The sequence below is a fragment of the Nicotiana tabacum genome, chromosome 19 (genome assembly GCF_000715075.1).
Source record: "Nicotiana tabacum cultivar K326 chromosome 19, ASM71507v2, whole genome shotgun sequence".
Lineage (NCBI taxonomy): Eukaryota > Viridiplantae > Streptophyta > Magnoliopsida > Solanales > Solanaceae > Nicotiana > Nicotiana tabacum.
The window spans coordinates 108,691,800-108,708,617 of NC_134098.1; the positions used below are offsets into that span (position 1 = coordinate 108,691,800).

The window sequence follows — 16,818 nt, forward strand, 5'->3', positions numbered from 1 at the left end:
TTCCATGCACTCCTTATATCATAAAGAAAAAAGTAAGTATGGTGCCCCGGTGGACGCGTAGACCGAGTGAATTTCTGCCGATCCCGATCCAGATGTGCCAAAGATTGAGGACTATGAGGGTACGATTCTATCCTTGTACTTTGTTTGTTGCACATGGCCTAATGTACACTTGCCCCATTTTTCTCACGCTTTTGATGGTTTGTCAATTTGAATCTATTTTCTTTATGCAACCGAAAGATGGAAAGGGGAAACGACTCATTCCTTCCTTGCGGAGGACGAATCAAGGGCTGAAGTTGGTTCATCGAGCAAGAGGAGAGAAAGACCAACAAGGATTTCATACCCTATGCTAGTTCTTTTTGTCTCTCCCCCATATATGCCTTTAATAAGTCCTCCACCTATTATCTTGTGACGACATCTATGATTGTGAAATTCAGGAATGAACAGTTGCAACAATCATGTTCAATTTCTTTTGACAGTTTTAGATTGTAGTGCTTTGTAATAAAGGGCGAGAAGGAAGTTCATGGAAAGGTAGCTCACATACCTTTCCAGGCCTAATTCTTTAATAATCACTTTAGCTCTTTCATACTTCTGACGTCGACTCATCTTGCTTGGAAGTCTTAAGAATGCAGCAAATACCAAGATTTCCTCTAAAGTCAATTGTGGAAAAAGCACATCATCTTGTGTCACGAAACCCACCTAGAACAACATTGCTCAATTCGGTATTGAAGTTAATACAAAATCATGTACATTGAAAGAAAGACTTTTATATATTCTTGGTTTTAAAGCAATAGAAAGAGAGAAGGAAAAAACATTATTGATGGATAGGTAATATACCTCCTATTGATAGCTGTATTATATGGGATGTCATTGTATGTGACAGTTCCTCTGACATTTTCTTGCAATCTTCCTCCCAATATCTTTAACAAGGTTGTTTTCCCACTGCCAGAAGGCCCCATTAAGGCAAGAATTTCACCCTTCCTGTTATACCCTTGAGTATCTGATTGTAATTGTCATGCTAAAACTGTTACACCCTATATTTTCGTACGTAAAAATGCGTCGTAAGCAAACTAATGTAGGACCAAAAATGAGATAATATTTAAAAGTATATAAATTAAGTTAATCATGTTATCTCTGAGGTTACAAATATTGAAGATCATGAACAACAAGTACAAAGAGGGTTGGACAGTTCAGAAGCTAAAGCAATTAAATAAAACAATGTTTCGTCGAAAGTCGACAAGTTGGGAATGTTATAACATGTACCTTTGGGGTGAGACTAGGGTGATTAACATGATAAGGAGATTATGTTATGATTTATATTAGTCGTATGACATCCGTGTGTTATGTTTTAATGTCAAGCGAGTTGTGGAATAAAAGTCGATGAAAGTCATCACAAGTTACACTCATAAGTTTTACTGAAATTTTGGGTCAAATGTAACTGCGATTTTCTCCCAATATACTTATAGTTATGGGGTGTTCCACCTATCAAATTAAAGATCTATGAGTCTATTTTCCAACGCATTAAACTGTTTGTCAATACGACATTGGAGTAGAAAGATATGGGCATTTGTGCGATACTGCGCAAGCTGCTAGGTGACAAGTAGGTGTGTCACCTACTTGCTTAAATGAAAGCCCAAAAATGGGCCATTTCGGGTCGTCCAAAGAGGCCTTTTAAGGGCCTATTTTCTTCATATATTAGACTTAAAATATATCATAATAACCAGACATAAGCTCTGCAAAGAATCCTCCCAAAAATTTCCCACAAACCCTAATTGATTTTCTCTCCCTTTCAAGTTCTAATTGGAGGTAAAACCTAGAGTTTGAAGAACCAAGATAAGAGCTGAGTTATCCAACAAATAAGGTGAGTTTACTGCTCACTTTCATCCAATTTTTCTTCTGTAAATTCATGGTAAGTCGTTCTATACTTGTAAGAACTCACGGGACGGTGATCGGAAGCCGTGAGTTCGAGTTATTCACTTGTAGCGGACTGTTTTGTGGACTGTTTTGTGTTGCTGTTGGGCTGCGTGTGTTACTACTATTTTGTGGAGTTTTGGAGGAGGAAGGGGGTTTAGAAACACCATATAAATGTAGAGTGGTTGGCTGGTCGTTCGTCATAACATTTTCGGGTCGTTTGACACTACTACGGTGGTCGTTTTGTGTACGAAGAGATTGGGGTGTGTTGGGCTGTTTGGTAGTATTTGATGGTGTATATAGGGCTGGAAAATAATGTATATATGTTTTTATTGTTCTGTTCTTGTATTGTTGGTGTTATCTTGAATTTGGAGGAAGTAAGGATTATAGGGGAGATGCTGCCCGTTTTAATACAAAATAAGTTTGTCGTTCGTTGTGCGATAGTTGTACCTTTCGTAACTTAACGATAGTATTATTATCATTCTTGTAGATTAAGGTGCAAAGAGGTGAGTTCAACTTGGTGATTGGAAAGATTGTGATAAGGTATGTTAAGGCTAAGCCTTCCTTCATTTTGGCATGATCTCGTAGCTACATGTGTTAGTAATGAGACAAAAGAGAAGTTCATATTCATGAATTTATTCACACTATTCTAGTCTCATAAGTTACAATATTATTCCTTATCGAGACTCTATATTCAATTTTAGTATTGTCTTCTTCCAGTCAAGAGAGCAGCAAGCCTATATATACAGTATTACAGTATTTTCATTACCATCGAGCTATAATCGATGGGCAGGCCCCTATTGGGCAACCTCTGATCAGATGATAAGTTATATACCAAGCCTACTATGGCCGAGAGCCTATGAGCGAGCCCAGCATGGTCGAGATACATAGCCTAGTATGGCCGAGCGCCTATGAGCGAGCCTACTATGGCAGAGCAGTTATATATACCGAGCCTTATAAGGCCGTACAATTATTTTACTTACTATATTGAAGGAGTTGAGTCAGTATCAGCAGGTAAGTATATCTCCAGATCATCACTGACTCCCAGTTACTTCCAGTTATTATATTATCAGTTCAGTTTCAATTTTCAGTTATGTTATTACCTTACATACTCGGTACATTATTTCGTACTGACGTCCCTTTTTCGGGGACGCTGCATTTCATGCATGCAGGTTCAGATAGACAGACGAGTAGATCTCCTCAGTAGGTGTTTCCCGAGTTCAGCCTGATCGGTAAGCTCCACGCCTTTCGGAGTTGCCAGGTCTAGAGTGTTGTGTACATCTTATGTATATCTGTATATATGTTATGGGTAGGTCGGGGCCCTGTTCCGATCATAGTACATCTATCAGTAGAGGCTTGTAGACATATCCTGTTGGTTAGTGCAGTATGTTGGGTTTGTAGGCCTGGTATGTATAATTTGGTGGTTTGTCAACTGTAGTAGCTATGACGGCCTTTTCAGCCTCGCTTTATATTGATGTTTAGTTAGCGCTAGTTTCCATTCAGTTTTATATTTTGCTTCGCAAATTGTCTTACAAGGTGGCCCCATGGCCAAAGTATGACATTATATGTTCAGAGTCCCTTCGTTGCAATTTGGTACGCCAGGTTAGGTGAGGCACCGGGTGCTTGTCTCGCTCCTAGGTTCGGGGCGTGACAAACTTGGTATCAGAGCAGTTCTGTCCTAGGAAGTCTACAAGCCGTGTCTAGTAGGGTCTTGTTTATAGATGTGTTGTGCACCACATTATATAAGCAGGGAACTACAGGGCATTTAGGAGTTGGTTACCCTTCTTTGAAATCTAAATCGTGCTATAGAACTGAGTTATAGGAAATTTGAATTAAACTTATGTGTTGGTGTTTGCATGCACAGATGACGGTGACTAGGAAGACTACGGCTAGCCAGAGGAGAGATACAGCAGTAGGTGAGGGGACCAGCAGGGTACCCCCAGTAGATGGGGCCCAGTCTGAGGCTCAAGGTGAGGCCCCTACTCAGCCATTACCGGCTCCTCCACCAACTACAGAGATTCCTAGGGAAACCGCACATCCAGTTCCCCCTCCACTTCCATCAGATCGGGACTTAAGGAGTGAGGTGCATTTGTTGACACAGTTGGTAGCTACCCAGCAACAGGCTAGGGCATCAGCTAGTGCAGGAACTTCTGAGGGGTCTGGGAGTTCAAGGGTCCGAGAGTTTATTGCTTTGAGTCCCCCAGAGTTCACGGGGATAGATCAGAGGGAGGACCCACAGGATTTCATAGATCAGCTTCACAGGATCTTTCGTGTTATGCATGCCACGGAGAAAGAGGCAGTTGAGCTAGCAGCTTTTCGACTCCGAGATATAGCCATCCTTTGGTATGAGGGATGGGAGAGGTCTAGGGGACGTGATGCACCTCCAGCTATTTGGGGGAATTTTTCAGATGTCTTCCTTGACCAGTACTTACCACGGGAGATCCGACAGGCTCGAGTCGATCAGTTTCTAGCCCTCAAGCAGGGTAATATGAGTGTTCGAGAGTATAGTCTCCGTTTTGACTCATTGGCCAGATATGCACCATCCATAGTTGCTACTATGCGGGACAGGATTCACAGGTTTATAGCAGGGTTAGCCCCAGAGTTAACCGAGGCATGTGCCACCACTGCATTGCAGGATAGTATGGATATCTCCCGGATTCAGGCATTCGCCCAGAATATAGAAAGGGGTAGGCGTCGGCAGCAGGGTACAGAAAGGGCTGAGCAAGGGCAACGTAAGAGGATGAGATTTCCCAGGTCTCATGAGCAATATCAGGGTAGTTATAGGACCCAGTACTTCGGACGGCCACCTAGGCCTCCGCCACCTCAGTTACAGGGTTACAGGAATGACCGCTATACTCAGTCAGGACCAGGTGAGAGCTCACGGGCATCGGGTTTGCAGCGACAGCGAGGATCTGCGCAGACATGGTCATTTCCTCCACGGTGTGACATCTGTGGTAGAGGACACTTGGGCCAATGCCGAGGAGGTTCTGATGCTTGTTATACATGTGGGCGTCCAGGGCATATGATGCGAGATTGCCCAACTAGAGATTCGGGGGGAATGGCACAACCAGCGAGTTCAGCAACGGGATCATCTATGTCCGTGCATCCTTCAGGGCGTGAGTCTCAGTCTTCGGTTGGTAGAGGTCGGGGCAGAGGTAGAGGTTCCAGTTCAAGTGGTAATCAGAACCGTATCTATGCTTTAGCGGGTCGACAGGACCAGGAGTCTTCACCAGATGTTGTGACAGGTATATTAACCATTTGCTCTCACGATGCTTATGCTTTGATAGACCCAGGATCTACTTTATCGTATATTACCCCATTTGTCGCGAGGAAGTTTGGTATAGTGCCTGAAATACTAAGTGATCCTTTTGCGGTATCTACACCGGTCGGAGAATCGATTATTGCTAGACGGGTTTACCGAGGTTGTACGGTGACAATTTGTAGTCGTCAGACCTCAGCTGACCTAGTTGAGCTAGAGATGATGGATTTTGATGCTATCATGGGCATGGACTGGTTGGCAGCTTGCTATGCCACAGTTGATTGCCGAGCAAAGGCAGCCAGATTTCATTTTCTGGGTGAGCCAGTCCTTGAATGGGTAGGTAATACACCAACACCCAGAGGTAGGTTTATTTCCTATCTGAAGGCGAGGAAAATGATCGCAAAAGGGTACATTTATCATATTGTGCGAGTTAGAGATGCAGATGCTGAAATACCTACACTTCAGTCTATTCCCGTAGTCAAAGAGTATGCAGATGTGTTTCCAGATGAGCTTCCAGGTATTCCTCCAGAGCGAGAGATTGATTTTAGCATCGATTTGCTTCCAGGAACTCAACCAATATCCGTCCCTCCGTATAGAATGGCACCTGGCGAATTGAAGGAGTTGAAGGAGCAGTTAAAAGATTTGCTGGAGAAAGGTTACATCAGGCCCAGTACCTCACCTTAGGGTGCACCAGTACTATTTGTGCGGAAGAAAGATGGCTCGCTGAGGATGTGTATCGATTATAGGCAGCTAAACAAGGTAACTATTAAGAACAAGTATCCACTTCCAAGGATCGATGACTTGTTTGATCAGTTGCAGGGGGCTAGATGCTCTTCAAAGATAGATTTGAGGTCGGGGTACCACCAGGTCAGAGTTCGGGAAAAAGATATTCCGAAGACAGCCTTCAGGACCCGATATGGCCACTTCGAGTTCCTTGTCATGTCCTTCGGGTTGACTAATGCACCCGCTATATTTATGGACTTGATGAATAGCCTATTCCGACCATTTTTAGATCTGTTCGTGATAGTATTTATTGATGATATTCTGGTTTATTCCCGTTCAGAGGATGAGCATGCGGACCACCTACGAGCGGTACTCCAAACCCTCCGTGATCGTAAGTTGTATGCTAAGTTTTCTAAATGTGAGTTCTGGTTGAAGTCTGTAGCATTCTTGGGGCATATTGTATCAGATGAAGGGATAAAGGTGGACACTCAGAAGATTGAGGCCGTGAAATATTGGCCTAGACCTACCACTCCGACAGAGGTTCGTAGCTTTCTAGGCTTAGCAGGATACTATCGGAGGTTCGTAGAGGGTTTTTCTTCCCTTTCGGCACCATTGACGAAGTTGACACAGAAAGAAACTAAGTTTCAAAGGACAGAGGCTTGTGAGAGGAGTTTCCAAGAGCTTAAGAACATGTTGACCTCAGCTCCAGTTCTAACACTTCCAGAGGGTCTAGAGGGTTATGCCGTGTATTGTGATGCATCAGGTGTCGGGTTAGGATGTGTCCTGATGCAACATGGGAAGGTAATTGCGTATGCTTCAAGGTAGTTGAGGAAGCACGAGAGGAATTATCCGACCCACGACCTCGAGTTAGCTGCGGTTGTCCATGCACTTAAGATATGGCGGCATTATTTATATGGTGTTCATGTTGATGTATTTACTGATCATAAAAGCCTGCAATATATCTTCAAGCAGAAAGTGTTGAATTTGCGACAGAGGCGATGGCTTGAGTTATTGAAAGATTACGATGTTAACATTCTCTACCATCCGGGGAAAGCTAATATTGTAGCAGATGCATTAAGTCGCCGATCTATGGGTAGCTTAGCACATGTAGATCCCGAGAAAAGACAATTAGCTAGAGAGATTCATCAATTGTCTTCGTTGGGGGTTTGGTTAGTAGATTCTGAGGATGGTGGAGTTGAACTCCAAAACACTACAAAATCATCCCTCATAGCGGAAGTCAAGGAAAGGCAGTACGAGGACCCAGAGTTGGTCGAGCTGAGAGAGCGAGTTCCGTAGCAGAAGAAACCACTGTTAGAGCTAAAGGGAGATGGGGTTCTCAGATATAGGGGTCGTTTGTGTGTTCCAGATGTAGCAGGGCTACGAGACAGGATTATGTTAGAGGCACATTATTCATGGTATTCCATCCATCCTGGGTCGACGAAGATGTATCATGACATTAAGGATGTGTACTGGTGGAATGATATGAAGAAGAACATTGCTGAGTTTGTCGCCCAATGTACTAGTTGCCAGCAAGTGAAGATAGAGCACCAGAAGCCTGGAGGGCTAATGCAGACTATAGAGATCCCGACATGGAAATGGGAGGCGATAAACATGGACATTATCACAGGTTTACCTCGTTCTAATCATAAGTTCGATTCCATATGGGTGATAGTCGATAGGCTCATGAAATCAGCTCACTTCCTACCGGTCAGATCTACATATACAGCAGAAGATTATGCAAAGTTATATATTAAGGAGATAGTGCGGCTACACAGAGTACCAGTTTCTGTTATATCTGACCGTGTGGCTCAGTTTACAGCACATTTTTGGAGGTCATTTCAGAGAGGTATAGGGACTCAGGTGAATCTCAGCACAGCTTTTTATCCACAGATTGATGGACAAGCCGAGCGCACAATTCAGACGCTCGAGGATATGTTACGAGTATGTGTGTTGGATTTTAAAAGAAGTTGGGATGAACATCTACCTCTTGTCGAGTTTGCATATAATAACAGTTACCACTCCAGTATTCAGATGGCTCCGTACGAGGCTTTGTATGGGCGTAAGTGCAGATCTCCTATAGGGTGGTTTGATATTGGGGAATCTGGGTTATATGGGCCAGACCTGGTTCAACAGGCCATAGAGAAAGTAAAGCTTATCCGAGAGCGACTGTTGACAGCTCAGAGTCGTCAGAAGTCATATTCTGACGTGCGGCGACGAGACTTAGAGTTCAGGATTAATGACTGGGTATTCTTAAAGGTATCACCTATGAAGGGCGTGATGAGGTTTGGCAAGAAAGGCAAGCTTAGCCCACGGTATATTGGGCCTTATAGGATCATTCGGAGAGTGGGCCAAGTAGCTTATGAGTTAGGGTTGCCCTCAGAATTGGAGTCTGTCCATCCGGTTTTTCACGTATCTATGCTACGAAAGTGCATTAGCGATCCTACCTGAGTGGTGCCCACGGATGATGTACAGATTACAGAGGACTTGTCATACGAGGAAATTCCAGTTGCCATCCTAGACCGACAAATCCGCAATCTACGAAATAAGGAGGTAGCTTCCGTAAAGGTTTTATGGAGGAGCAAGAATGTAGAAGAGATGACGTGGGAATCGGAGGAAGAAATGAAGTCTAAATACCCCCACCTATTTCAAACTGAAGATATGGTTCGAGATGGGATGCTACAACATAGCTCTATGTAGGCTAGCAGGTCATCAGGTAAGCTTTTATTTTTCACTTTCAATATTTATGATTTACGGTCGGTGAGGCAAATTGCTGCTATTTATAAAGATTGGCCATATGTGGCATGCATAGTATGTTTCTGGCTACGTGCAGGTTGGTTTTAACCTAGTGTACGAAGGATACTTTGGCAAAATTTTCCAAAGTCTCTAAGAGTAAACATTCGAGGACGAATGTTCCCAAGGGGGGAGTGATGTTACACCCTATATTTTCGTACGTAAAAATGCGTCGTAAGCAAACTAATGTAGGACCAAAAATGAGATAATATTTAAAAGTATATAAAGTAAGTTAATCATGTTACCTCTGAGGTTACAAATATTGAAGATCATGAACAACAAGTACAAAGAGGGTTGGACAGTTCAGAAGCTAAAGCAATTAAATAAAACAATGTTTCGTCGAAAGTCGACAAGTTGGGAATGTTATAACATGTACCTTTGGGGTGAGACTAGGGTGATTAAAATGATAAGGAGATTATGTTATGATTTATATTAGTCGTATGACATCCGTGTGTTATGTTTTAATGTCAAGCGAGTTGTGGAACAAAAGTCGATGAAAGTCATCACAAGTTACACTCATAAGTTTTACTGAAATTTTGGGTCAAATGTAACTGCGATTTTCTCCCAATATACTTAGAGTTATGGGGTGTTCCACCCATCAAATTAAAGATCTATGAGTCTATTTTCCAACGCATTAAACCGTTTGTCAATACGACATTGGAGTAGAAAGATATGGGCATTTGTGCGATACTGCGCAAGCTGCTAGGTGACAAGTAGGTGTGTCACCTACTTGCTTAAATGAAAGCCCAAAAATGGGCCATTTCGGGTCGTCCAAAGAGGCCTTTTAAGGGCCTATTTTCTTCATATATTAGACTTAAAATATAGCATAATAACCAGACATAAGCTCTGCAAAGAATCCTCCCAAAAATTTCCCACAAACCCTAATTGATTTTCTCTCCCTTTCAAGTTCTAATTGGAGGTAAAACCTAGAGTTTGAAGAACCAAGATAAGAGCTGAGTTATCCAACAAATAAGGTGAGTTTACTGCTCTCTTTCATCCAATTTTTCTTCTGTAAATTCACGGTAAGTCATTCTATACTTGTAAGAACTCACGGGACGGTGATCGGAAGCCGTGAGTTCGAGTTATTCACTTGTAGCGGACTGTTTTGTGGACTGTTTTGTGTTGCTGTTGGGCTGCGTGTTTTACTACTATTTTGTGGAGTTTTGGAGGAGGAAGGGGGTTTATAAACACCATATAAATGTAGGGTGGTTGGCGGGTCATTCGTCATAACATTTTCGGGTCGTTTGACACTACTACGGTGGTCGTTTTGTGTACGAAGAGATTGGGGTGTGTTGGGCTGTTTGGTAGTATTTGATGGTGTATATAGGGCTGGAAAATGATGTATATATGTTGTTATTGTTCTATTCTTGTATTGTTGGTGTTATCTTGAATTTGGAGGAAGTAAGGATTATAGGGGAGATGCTGCCCGTTTTAATACAAAATAAGTTTGTCGTTCGTTGTGCGATAGTTGTACCTTTCGTAACTTAACGATAGTATTATTATCGTTCTTGTAGATTAAGGTGCAAAGAGGTGAGTTCAACTTGGTGATTGGAAAGATTGTGATAAGGTATGTTAAGGCTAAGCCTTCCTTCATTTTGGCATGATCTCGTAGCTACATGTGTTAGTAATGAGACAAAAAGAGAAGTTCATATTCATGAATTTATTCACACTATTCTAGTCTCATAAGTTACAATATTATTCCTTATCGAGACTCTATATTCAATTTTAGTATTGTCTTCTTCCAGTCAAGAGAGCAGCAAGCCTATATATACAGTATTACAGTATTTTCATTACCATCAAGCTATAATCGATGGGCAGGCCCCTATTGGGCAACCTCTGATCAGATGGAAAGTTATATACCGAGCCTACTATGGCCGAGCGCCTATGAGCGATCCCAGCATGGTCGAGATACATAGCCTAGTATGGCCGAGCGCCTATGAGCGAGCCTACTATGGCAGAGCGGTTATATATACCGAGCCTTATAAGGCCGTACAATTATTTTACTTACTATATTGAAGGAGTTGAGTCAGTATCAGCAGGTAAGTATATCTCCAGATCATCTTTGACTCCCAGTTACTTCCAGTTATTATATTATCAGTTCAGTTTCGATTTTCAGTTATGTTATTGCCTTACATACTCGGTACATTATTTCGTACTGACGTCCCTTTTCCGGGGACGCTGCATTTCATGCATGCAGATTCAGATAGACAGACGAGTAGATCTCCTCAGTAGGTGTTTCCCGAGTTCAGCCTGATCGGTAAGCTCCATGCCTTTCGGAGTTGCCAGGTCTAGAGTGTTGTGTAAATCTTATGTATATCTGTATATATGTTATGGGTAGGTCGGGGCCCTGTTCCGATCATAGTACATCTATCAGTAGAGGCTTGTAGACATATCTTGTTGGTTAGTGCAGTATGTTGGGTTTGTAGGCCTGGTATGTATAATTTGGTGGTTTGTCAACTGTAGTAGCTATGACGGCCTTTTCAGCCTAGCTTTATATTGATGTTTAGTTAGCACTAGTTTCCATTCAGTTTTATATTTTGCTTCGCAAATTGTCTTACAAGGTGGACCCATGGCCAAAGTATGACATTATGTGTTCAGAGTCCCTTCGTCACAATTTGGTACGCCAGGTTAGGTGAGGCACCGGGTGCTTGTCTCGCTCCTAGGTTCGGGGCGTGACAAAAACTGGGAAGCTACATAACTGCCTTGACAAGATTTCTAGAGGAAGCTTGGCTAATCTTCACCTTGTACTCAACATCCGCGAATTGCATTCAAAGACCATATAAATGGAAGAAGCCAAAACTCTGAAACATATATCAATAATTTTATTCTTTGAAACATTTCTGAGAAATGAAAGATTGGTTAGAGAAAAAAACAGTACCATGAGAAATATGGGGAGGGGTAGATCTTTATCAACAATTGATGTATCATCCTCTACCTCTATATCAATTTCAGAGCTTCTGTTTCTGAGGTAAGCTTGAGACGTGAACTCTATGTATTACACCCCATGTTTTCGTAAGTAAAAATATGCCGTAAGTAAATTGATATAAGGTCAGAAATGAGATGTTACGTCCCGCATTTTCGTACGTTAAAATTTTGTCGTATGTTAATCAACGTAAGCTCGGGAGTGAGATTATTTTGAGCTTATAAGTATTATGCTATTTCAAACAACGGATAAGTAAATTCGTGAAGGTGAGAGGGTAAGAAAATCAAAGAAAATAAATATCGTCGAAGCTTGGCAATTTGGGATAAAATGCGGACCGAGCTATAATACCGGTATTTATGGACAAGTGCCATATAAGGTACTACATGACCATGATAGTAAGATGTACAAGGTATGTTAGAAGTGTGTAGTATTTTAAGTAATTTGAGATAATTCTTAATTATGTGAGTGATTGGTTAATTATTGAATAATAGGATATTACCCAATGAATTAAGGAATTATGTTGGATAAGGATTAAAGGGCATGAGGTGGCAGCCCCCCATTCAAATTAAATGACTCATGATATAAAATGAAAGGTGGCCATACAAGGTGTCATACAAATGACACTTACGTAAAGACTACTAAGACATTAAAAGTCTGGCATTGTGGTCTTCACTTGGACTTAACATAATCAACAATCTTATAATCTTCTCCATACTACAAATATTAAAAAACAGACGTGACCCCAATCCAACAAGATCTCAACAAGATTTCTTGAAGCAAAAGAATTCTAACGAGATTTCTTAGCACTTTAGCATGTGAGATTTTGCGATTCTAAAGGAGTACGGTGCAACCTTTTCCAAGAATATCATACAGATTTTTCCGTACTCCAGGTATGTTAAGGCTATATCTTCTTTCTTTTTGGCATGATATATACGACACGAACGAAACGAACAAATGCACAAATTCCATAAATGACTCTATTCATAGAGGTGTTAGAGATGTCTATGTTCTTAAATTTCCATATGTCTTATTATTCTATCTTCTGTTCATGGGTCTTAGAAAATACGTAAGTTGATAAAGTTTATTTCATGATATTAATCAAAAGATATAATGGTCTTATGACACTCTGAAAGATTTTATTGATGTACTTCTCATGCATTACATTCATTTACATTGATCCATGACTAGACGGTGTTATATACGCATATATGTATATTATATGTATATGGGATATGGAAAAAGATTATGGTGTTATATACGCAGCACCACCTGATGAGCTGGTATACATTGATAATTTGCCCACAGTGGCCGAAATGATATGATGGGATGCCCTTAGAGGCTTGATAATGTTATGAACGCATATACCAATGCATGGTATGACATTTATATGCATATGCATGACATTATAAAAATGAAATAATTCACAAAGCTATGCAGACGTATATGTCAAGTCTTTTACTCCATGTTTTTCGCATGTCTGTTATTTACTGATTTTCATTCCTTACATATGCGGTACATTATTTGTACTGACATCCCTTTTGCCTGGGGACGCTGTGTTTTATGCCCGCAAGTCCTGATAGACAGGTCGAGAGTCCTCCAAGTAGGCTATCAGCTCAGCGGAAGGTGTTGGTGCGCTCCATTTGCTCTGAAGTTGCTTATGTGATCAGTATGATTACCACATGTACTGATTAGTATGGCGGGGCCCTGTACCGACCTTTATGACATTTATGTACTCTTAGAGGCTTGTAGACATATGTCGTGTACGTGAAAGATTGTATGGTCTTGTCGGCCTATGTTTTGAGTTTATAAATGATCATGTTGGCCTATTTGGCCCGTATGTTATATGTATATGATGGTGTGATAAGAAAGATACATTACGTTGGTACTCGGTTGAGTAAGGTACCGGGTGCCCATCGCGGCCCATGGGCTTGGGGCATTAAAAAAGTAGTATCAGAGCAGTTCTGTCCTAGGGAGTCTACAAGTCGTGACTAGTAGAGTCTTTTTTATGGGTGTGTCGTGCACCACACCTATAAGTAGGAGGCTACAAGGCATTTAGGACTGTCACTCTTTCTTCTTACTCTAGAAAATGTGGTAGAGCTCAGTTGTAAGAACTCAATTTCCTAAACTCTATCCTATTCGTAATACAATGATGCCTACATTCAGAAAGACGGTTGGTAAGAGATATAGTTGTGGAAGAGTTAAGTCAGAGGGACTCAATTTTTGCATCATGCTTATGATGGATAAACTTGAGGTATTTATCTGATCATGTTTGTACTAATACATGTAAGCCTCTTGATAAGGAGCCTTAAGGCAAGAATATTTATCCACCTTTATGGTGAAAGATAATGAGAGATTCAGAAGATAAATGCAAGTTTCAAGGAGTAAAAGAAGCAAGATGAAGAAGGCTACTAGGTACCCAGTTAATAAAGATTATCATTATTCAGGAAGGGAGATATAAGCATTTTGAGTTACCTTCAACAGTGACAGATGTACGTACAATCGACCACACCGATCTCAGTTATGCCCTATGGGAGCTAGTAGACATAGTTTAAGATAAGGACGGGTATCAGGATCCAGCTGGGGATAGAGTAACCCAAAATAGTGGATGGATTGGTAGAGTTAGTTGACATTTCCGAAGGATAGTGAAAACGTGGTAATGCATCTCCTTGTGATACACCTCGATGGTGCACCCTAAAATAGTACACCTAGATATAAGTACTACAAAGATAAGCACTGGAAGCCCAGAAAGGATAAATATTATCTTAGTGTGGCTCCCATTCCTGGTAGAAAAAGAACGTTAGGCAATTCGAGCAGCCAATGGATGGAGCAAGAGGGGTTAAAAGCAAAAGAATGTTTTGTTCGAGTTTTTAGAATAAAGTGATAGACAGAAATGTTAGCAGGAAAATAAGAAGAGAGTTAATGGAGCAGTATGAGTAAAATGTGGTACATGGATGACAACGGTAGATCAAAAAATGATAGTATTACAGAGTCTATAGTCAAGTGAAGGGAAAAACAAGAGGTGATAGGCCTTGAGACAACAAAAGAGTATAGGACATAAAGTCATATCCTTACTTTGAAAAAATAAGTTTGTGACCCCAACGTAATTATCAGAAGGTAAAGTTAGACCCCAGAATAATAGAAATCGGTATGGGCTGGTGAACAAGATAAACTAAACATGAATTAGGAACTGAGTGACCTGATAATAGTCTGCATCATGAGAATTTCCGATTTGCCTTCCGGCGATAATAGAATGGACAGCAGAAGATGATTCATGAGAAATTCAGAAAATGGTCATTCAGGAAGACGCTTCCCTAAAGCAAGCAATATGAGAAAGGTTAAGTTTAAGGGATTGTATGTGCCAGTTGCACTAAGTGTCACCATTGAGAGTAAGGGAATTTGTTATCCTTGGTATAGAAGGATTTCCGCAAGGCGAGTAAGGATCATGATGTTGTGAAACGACGCCAAAGATGAAGAAGTAAAACATCTATAGGTAGATCGATGTAGCGCTAAATATTAGTACTTCCCCAAAGAGGGGAATGTGGAGTGAGGTGGAATTAAGTCAAAATTAAGTGGTTCTAGTAATTATGGAATGGTAGAGGAAGAGTGCGATAAAATGAAAATGGGACGAGATTGCACTTATTCAAAGCCTAAAGATATGCTACGATTCCAAAACATTATACAAACATGACGTCAAGGAATGTTAATGCAAAGGAAATAACCCAAGAAAGATTATGCTGAATATTGATATGAGAATGGGCCAACGAGTAGTTAGTAGTTGATCCAGGAAGAGCCTAGTTATGGCTAAACAGGAGGACACAGACAAATCAACAGACTGTGCAAGATGAACATAGTGAACCCCAATATGGGGAATTCAGTCTCACAGATACGACATCGCGATCCTTGAGAAATATTCAGATAGGAGTTGGGGTAGTAAAGGTACCGTATGAGTGTTACAAAAATAAAAGAGCATCCCATTGGGAAGACAATCAAAATATCAGTTCACAAGCAACCCTAAAAGGGCGTGGAGGTAAGTAACTACGGGTAATTATAGGCGAGGCAGGACATCAAAAATATTCCATCGGGTATACGATGTGATAAGCTCACAGCTTTACAAGAACCAGAAGATCCTCCCTAAATACTACAATGAAAGACTACCTGGGGAAGTAAGGAAGAAGGCTTCCACCTAAGCTCAGTAACCTAAGGAGGAAATGGTCTTGTAATAACAGTCTCACAACAACATTGTATGCTCTCCATAAGGAAGTGGTACCTGCAATGGCTAAGGAATAGGAAGAAAAAATCAAAAGTAATATTCGAGATCATATGAGTTGCACGAACATTTCGGCATGCATGGGAACTAAGATAAGCCAAGTATACATGCAACAAGTGGCAAAACGACCGGGAAAAGTAATTGCTTACATTTAAAAAAAAGTGGAGAAGGAACTAACAGAATTATTCGATCAGTGACCCAGAGTGAGTTAAGTTATGAATGCACGTAAGATTTCTGAGTATTATCTATGCAGCACATATGTGACAATCATACAGCCATAGAAGACTCTGGTATAAGTAAAAGAAAGAATTGAGCCCAGGGCATAAAAACGGATGGAATTGTTAGAAGATTGTGTCATAGATAGTCCATATAGCCCTTGAAAGGATAAAGTAATAACTAATCCCAGGAGCCGCATATTGGAAGATAGTTTAAGCCTACATGAAGGCTGATCGGAAGGAAGAGGAAACTAAAGAGTTACATCAATTCAGTAAATCAGGAGTCTGATTATTAGACCAAGAAAATTTTAGACCTCGTGATTGAGAACATTGCAGGATCACTCTTAAATACAAGAGAGATAGTACATTAACCATATTCTATAATGGCTCTATGTTAAAGCCAGTCAGAAAAGTACCAGCCTTATAAGAAGTCAGTATGAAGCTCCCACCGGATTGTGTGTGCACCAGAGGTGCAAGTATTATAATTGAGCTTCAAATTGTGGATATGAATTATACCTATGTGAAAGGGTGGTCATGAAAGAGATAGAAGACGTGATGCGAGATTTTAAGGTAAGTAAGGTAAAAATGAACAACGTACGAGATACTTAAATGCAAAAGGTTGGGAATAGTCCGTACTGCAAATAGAAAGCTAGAAGCGTGGAGAATCGGTATCCAGGAATGATAGCGGCGTCGTTAGTGACAAAAGTGCTCAAACGGATAAGCGGACCTATGA

At 41.0% G+C, this 16,818-nt stretch overlaps 1 pseudogene; it reads right to left on the minus strand.

Annotated features, from left to right (window-relative positions):
• Nucleotides 1-255: 255 nt before the first annotated feature.
• The window catches only part of LOC107792421 (NADH-ubiquinone oxidoreductase chain 2-like), a 29,484-nt pseudogene continuing 12,921 nt past the window's right edge, over nt 256-16,818 (minus strand).